The sequence below is a fragment of the Cynoglossus semilaevis genome, chromosome Z (assembly GCF_000523025.1).
Source record: "Cynoglossus semilaevis isolate Cse_v1.0 chromosome Z, Cse_v1.0, whole genome shotgun sequence".
NCBI classification, from domain to species: Eukaryota; Metazoa; Chordata; class Actinopteri; order Pleuronectiformes; family Cynoglossidae; genus Cynoglossus; species Cynoglossus semilaevis.
Window position 1 is genome coordinate 12,099,584 of NC_024328.1, and position 7,752 is coordinate 12,107,335.

Sequence of the window (7,752 nt, forward strand, 5' to 3'; positions counted from 1 at the left end):
GGAACAGCAATTTCAATTAAATATATCATATAGCAAACAAACACAGTGATATTTAAGAAGTGAAATGAAGTTCATAGGATTTACAGAAAGTGTGCAATAATTACCTAAACAAAAGTAGGCAGGTGCATAAATTTGGGCACCCTAACAGAAAAATTACATCAATATTTAGTAGATCCTCCTCTTGCAGAAATAACAGCCTCTAAACGCTTCCTATAGCTTCCAATGAGGGTCTGGATTCTGGTTGAAGGTATTTTTGACCATTCTTCTTTACAAAACATCTCCAGTTCAGTCAAGTTTGAGGGTTTCTGAGCATGGACAGCCCGCTGTTAGATTTCAGTGGTTTTCACATTTGGTTGGGTCTGCAGCAGGAAGCTAAGACACCAAATGGCTTTCAGGAGCACACACTGCCCGAAAACTTCAAAGAGAATTTCCCCAAATTCTCTACACACCAACTTTCTAAAACACCTCTACTCCGTGGGAACAATGGGAGATCTTCACACCAACTTTCTAAAACACAGCAATTTGACTGGTGCTGTAATCCGGATCAAAATATAGCAAGAATCTTTCACCACAGACATTCAATGATGTTCAGGTCTGGGGACTGAGATGGCCATTCCAGAACGTTGTACTTGTTCCTCTGCATGAATGCTTTGCTAGAATTTGAGCAGTGTTTAGGATCGTTGTCTTGTTGAAGTATCCAGCCCTGGCGCAACTTCAACTTTGTCACTGATTCTTGAACATTGTTCGCAAGAATTTGCTGATACTGACTGGAATTCATGCGACCTTCAACTTTAACAAGATTGCCAGTACCTGCACTGGCCACACAGCCCCACAGCATGATGGAACCACCACCAAATTTAACTGTGGGTAGCAGGTGTTTGTCTTGGAATGCTGTGTACTTCTTCTGCCATGCATACCGCCCCTTGTTATGTCCAAATAACTGAATTTTAGTTTCATCAGTGTAGGTACTACAACAGTCCTTTCAAGGACTCGAACTCCCATAATTCCACTGCTTCCGGTAAATCCACATATGTCACGATCAGTAACCTCCGCAACCTTTAAATTGGGGGGCCAGCCCCAATATCGTTCTCTCTGTTCAGGACTTTCGCTCCGTAGGACCTCGATGAAAAGAGAAAACCTGCTCGTCTCAGAAGACTAAGAACCAATGCGCTTTTGTAGACACCATTGCCCACGGTGATAAATGCACTAGTAGCGTCTTTTTCTTAACTGAGTTAACCGGTAATTAGGTTATACAAGTAACGTAGCGCTGCGACCAAAGCAGTTATTGAAAAGTTAGAAGCGACAGGATTCCTTCTAACGGTATTCGTGTGAACCGGCACATCGACATTCAGAGACTTTTCCTCCTGAAACGGACTTTCGGAACCAAGAGGACTCTCTGGACACAGACGGACGTCCCCAGCTCTGGCAAGGACCCAAGAAGCACGGACTTTCCACTACCCTCTAAATACGAGCAGACGTTCACTACAGTAAGGCTGGCATTTGGGCACGTTAGTTAATCTGTAGTATTGTTAAGTGCTATTTAAACTTAGGGACAGTTTAAGTACGCATATTGAATTTTGTTGTCTGAAATATGTGCTGCTTTTATAGCTAGGCTGTTGCATGCACTTCTTTTCTAACCTCCTGACTCGGTGTTATACTCTTGTACACCGTCAGTATTTCAGTGTTAACTTGTAACGTTATCAGTATTGGGATCAGGAAAACTCCGACAAAGTCCTTTGTCTGGAGTAGACCACGCGGTACGCCTCCCTTCCCCCATATACTTTGATAACATCACAAGCACTGTTTCATTGTACCTGAGCGCATCTTGGTGCGCGTATACAACACCCATTCACACCTCCGTGAGCGCATACACGCCTCACGTGTTTCCTGTTGCCGTTCCTTCTACCTCGCAGTTCTTCTTCCACTGCGCAGTCGCGTATGTGAACACGCCTCAAGGGCTCAGTCGCTTGCTTGGTAGCTAAGAGGCAACATCTCTCTCTCTCGTACACGACCACTCGTGTACACACGCACATAAGTACACACACACACACACACACCTACACACACGCTTTGTTTTGTTATAATGATCATTGTTTATGAGTTCAATCACCGTCATTAACTTGACAGTGTTGTATAAATAAATTTGATTATTTTTGTAAACTGTGTTTGTCTGTGTTGTTACTTTATTCATTGAAGCCACCCAATTTGCCAAGAACTCTCAAAATCCTTCAGATATTTAATTGTTATTGGATACTATTGATTTTAGTATATTTGTAATACTTCAAGTAATACATTATTGCTATATTAGTAGGTTAAAATAATAATTAAAGATAACTTTAATGAGACTGGTTTGTTTATTAATTTGAGACTGGTTGATAACACCGAGTGCTCCTAAGCAGCACTCGACCCATTGCACCTACATCAGTCCACAGCACCTTATTCTAAAATGAAGCTGGCTTGTCCAAATGTGCTTTAGCATACCTCAAGTGACTCTTTTTGTGACATGGGCGCAGAAAAGGCTTCGTCCTTGTGCAAAGTGCGCTGAATAGTTGAACGATGCACAGTGACACCATCTGCAGCAAGATCATGTTGAAGGTCTTTGGAGCTGGTCTGTGGGTTGAGTTTGACTGTTCTCACCATCCTTTGCCTCTGCTTATCTGGGATTTTTCTTGGCCTACCACTACAGGCCTTAACTAGAACTGTGCCTATGGTCTTCCATTTCTTCACTATGTTCCTCACAGTGGAAACCGACAGCTGAAATCTCTGAACTAGCTTTTTGTATCCTTCCCCTAAACCATGATGTTGAACAATCTTTGGTTTTAGATCATTTGACCGTTGTTTTGAGGCTCCCATGTTGCCAGTCTTCAGAGAAGATGCAAAGGGGAGAACAACTTGCAACTGGCCACCTTAAATACCCTTTTTCATGACTGGCTTCACCTGTGTATGTAGGTCAAGGGTCAATGAGCTTACCAAACAAATGTTGTGTTCCAATAATTAGTGCTAAAGGTATTCAAAACAATAAAACAACAAGGGCGCCCAAATTTATGCACCTGCCTACTTTTGTTTAAGTAATTATTGCACACTTTCTGTAAATCCTATGAACTTCATTTTACTTCTTAAATATCACTGTGTTTGTTTGCTATGTGATATATTTAATTGAAATTGCTGTTCTGAACAACCAATGATACATAAAGGAAAATCTTGAAAATGATCAGGAGTGCCCAAACTTTTTCATAGCACTGTATATGGTATGTACATGTAAATGTATCTTTATATGCATATATATACACACCTTTTTCACATATAAGTATATTTGTTCATACTGTATATGTATACTGTGTATGTGTGAATATATATGACAATATATGTGCACATAGAAAGACAGAGATAGACAGGTAGATAAATAGATAGATGGATAGATAGATAGGGAGAGAGCAAGAGAAAAGCTGAATGTGCTTGACTCTGCTACCTTTTCCTGCAAATACTGTATAATATATCATGGCCATATGGTACTGTATATTATACTTCAAATTAAATGTACAGAGGTAATATTGGTGTAATATATTGGTGATTACCGTAGGCAGAACCCTGGTGGAACTGTCTTCACTTTCACTTGTTACATTGCACAATTAAATCTTTGTCTGACAGCTAAATCATACAGAGACAGAACTGACCCACAAGAAGGGAGAGAGAAACAAGGCATTAAAAGAGAGATAAAGAGTGTGAAATGTTAATCAGGCTCACTACAGTCCAGTAACAATCATGTTAGATAAAAATGATATTATGCTGTTTATATGACTGTGCTAAATTATAAATATTCTCTCTGTGGTTGTCACCAGTTCTCAGCATTTGAGTCTGCACCAAGTTGACAAGCAGCAGATTTGTACATCTGTAATCTTGCTAAAACCCAGCTGAACAACACAGCAGCCTCTGAATTACGACAGGAAATCTGACAGCAAGCAAGATTCACAGTAAGTTCACTGTAAGCACAGTTTCTGTCTCAGTGATTATAGAAGCTAACGAAAAAAGTGTGAGTTGAGTCATATATTAAAGATGGACATTTATGTCAACAAATACTCACATATTGCTCATTTGGGACTGATAATCCAACCAATGAATGAGCAGAGCTGGTAACAGTGATGAAGCTGTTTCAGTAAGAGCTACTCAAGAGTCTAATAACTGCAATTATAAGCTTACATTAACCCTCGGTGCTAAAGTGACTTATGAGCGAGTCACCTGTGTCAAAGCAAACATGGTGTTCTCAATACACACCAATGGTCTCCTCATTTAATCATCACGTCACCTCAGTCTGACAGTGTATAAATATAGTCAGTGTTAGCTTGTAACATTGTCGATAGTGACATCACCCAATTAATGAAACCTGCACAAGAACATGGTCATGGTGGACGTGGCTCATTAATCCTCTATACTGGATCTAAATTAAGAGAGATTAAATCGGATTGAAAACAAAACCATGTTAGTTATCTAATAAAACCAGAATGCTTAAAGGCTTTAAAGTAATGACCTGAAGCTTTCAAACATATGGAAAAACCTAAATGGAAAAGCGCTCCAAACTCACCTTTTTTAAAATGGCAATCTTTCAACAGACTAAATTGCATACTCTTAACTGGATTTAAATTTCTAATGCTACTACTGTACTGCATGTTCTCCTGGAAGTTTCAAAGTGCACACATGATTCCCTCTGCCAAGATACTATGTAGACCAAACAATTACCTCAACAAGGAAGCAAAACCCAACCTCATTTTAGTTCCTCTTTCCTTTGTTCCATTGTAAGGTAGTAGTTGTAAACCTGCTGTATTTTATTACAATAGTTAGGCCTACTTGTTTTTGGACCACAATAAAAAAATGTTTTAGATAAAAACAATTCACTTTTGATTTAGCTCATAAACTGATATAGGTATGACTATACATCCAGTAGAGTACAGGTGAGAATTCAAAGAATGTTTTTGACATTATTTTGTAAAGTCAATATATTAAAAACACAGTGAAAGCCTTCCAGCAACTCTGGAGTAGACATGCTGTGTCAACAAAAGATATGCACAACAGATCAATCACACACCTATTAAAGCAACACACATCAAGTCAACACACAAGTGTGGATTGTTGGATTATTATAAGCAATACTGATGTACTACTAACCAGCAGGTTCTTTATGTATTTGTTTAACTGGTAAGAAAGCTGTTAGTAAAAAATATACTAAAAAAAACCTGGCTAGTGAACATGCTGCAATTTTAAGGATTTTAGTTGCGGTAAAATTAAGTAGTGTGGGTGGTTAGTTTCCATTTTACTCCTTGACCATGACATTGTTTTCCAGGCCTTTTTTTGTAGACTAATGTTCAGCTTCTACCTTGCTATAGCTTTTGAATTAAACTTTCACTCATCATGTTTAACATTTATTCTTACTAAACACTTATTCTTAAACATTTGCTATTCTTATTAAACCCATAATAGAAATTACAAATAAGTGTATGTTCTTCTGTGGGACAAATAAATAAAAGAAAGATGGAAAACGTCATTAACTGCTTTCAGAAAAAAATCATTTTAAACCTAATCAGTTCACTGAAGGAAATTAAAAACTCAATACCATACCCATTTGGATAGAGGCCAACATGTTGTCAGTGACTGCTGTGGTTTTTGCAGTGTTTTGCAGATCTTTTCCACTGGAGGCCACATCTGTCCAGCTTTGATCTGTGCTGTCAGATGCCATCTCCTCTGTAGTCGTTTCACGCTTGCAAGGAACCGGTGGACGAGGACAATTAAACTGCGTCTAATGCATCACTTGCAGGTAGGAGGAGCTAAATAACAAGCATTATACTGTACATACTATATATTCTATCTTCAAGTGCCATTGGAAATCACTATGGTTTGTTAAAACACAGTACATGGCAATACTTCATACTTGAAACATTAGTATGTACAGGCTAAAGTAAAAAACTTTTTTTAAATAGATGGTTCTCCACCATCCTGCTCAACTATGCCTTTACTTTTCTTATTTAAAAATAAGACAATAATGGATATTCCCAAAATATGCAGAGCATAAAATATGGTGGTAATGTTCCCTTTTGAAATCAACAGATCTGGGGATTGAAGCGGCAGCCCCCCTGCCATGTTCTTAATGATCACACCATATGCCAAACTAACCAGCTGAGCTCAAACTTCTTTATCACTGCAGTGTTGTGTAGTTTGTGTTATCTTATCAAAACACCCTACAGGGTTATTAAATATTTATACGGAGTAATGGTAAAGGATGGCCAGTGTGTAGACCCAGCCTCAGTGCAGCCTGATACATGCTATCCTGCTAGTCGGGAAAGGAATATTAGGCGTGTGTTTATCTGGTGTGAAAGTCAGGGTGTGTCCTACAGAACAGGTTTAAATCATTCTGTTCACCGCACAAACAATTCATTGCATTAAAAACAATAATGTTTTTCTGCAGGTATTTAAGAACCAGTGAAGCAACATTTGCACCACAGATAGGAAACAAACAAAAAAAAAAAACAGGATGCTGCACAGAGCGGGTCAAAATGACCCAGATGAAGAGATGAAGTTGGATGAACTCATTATTATAGTGCTTCTCAAGGTTTGGGGCATTTCCCACTGCTGGGAAACAAAGACATGATGGGTGGGTGCGCGACAAACAGGAGGAAAAGGTTCAAGTGATGATGGCACAACTGCACTTTTATCCCAAAAAAGTAAAACTAACAAGTGTTGATGATATGTGCCTTTGTAACAAGAAATATATGCAAAATACTTTCATACAGATGTTGTGGATTTATTACAAATACATATGAAAGAAAACAAAGGAACAATGTCTTTGATGATAAAAAACAATTGCAGCTGTTTACTCATAAAGTTAAATTAAAGAGATATTATTTGAGGCTTAAAAACAAAAAGCCCAGAGTAGGAAAAAGAAAAAGAGATGCCATACTAAAACCAAAAAACTAGTAAACTTAAGGACTTTAAGACTTAAGGAGGAAGTAAACCAAAAAACTAGTAAACTTAAGGACTTAAAGACTTAAGGAGGAAGGATTAAAAAATAATAATAATAACAATGGTGTTCAACCTCCATAATTCAGGTGGGATTATCTGTCATTTAAGAAAGACAGGCAGCACCCAACAGAGAGAATTATTTCCCAGAGAAGTAGCTCATCATGCTAGTATTTACAGATGTTGATTGCTCTCAGGCCACCCATTGGTTTCTGAAAATAATTTGAAGTTGATGGTAAGCTTCAAATACAGTACTAATTCAGTAATAATAGAAAAAAAAAGCATGGGTTGAACAGTGAGCTTTTGTTTTTGTTTTTTTTTGTTTGTTTTTTTTTAGGTATAGACTACAGTGGGGCTTAAAGATACGAGTTTAATCCATTCCACAACAGCACTCGTATGTCAATCAGTTTGTATCTCGATTGCATTTCCCCCATTAAAAATAACTAAAAACCAAGTAATTTCTTCCACCAAGAAACATTCTATTAATTAATTAAATTAAAATCCGTCCCCCAACATCTAAACATCAAAAACATAGATATAAACAAATATATTGATAATATAAAATAAAAATAATTAAGAAAACATATATACATATATTACAAATAGATTAAAAATTGGTAAAAATGGGTAAAATAATCCAGCGAGGGACAGTGAGCGAGTGTCGGGGCAAATAAGTGTAGGAGAAGGACTGGGAGTGAGGACCCAATTTAGATGGTAGAAAGAGAGAGAAGGAGAGAGAAGGGAGAG

The 7,752-nt window shown here is 37.9% G+C and overlaps 1 protein-coding gene across 3 annotated transcripts in view; it reads right to left on the bottom strand.

The window, feature by feature from the left end:
- ccser1 (coiled-coil serine-rich protein 1) overlaps positions 1–7,752 on the bottom strand; it is a 158,525-nt gene that overhangs the window by 141,835 nt on the left and 8,938 nt on the right. The window lies entirely within an intron of this gene.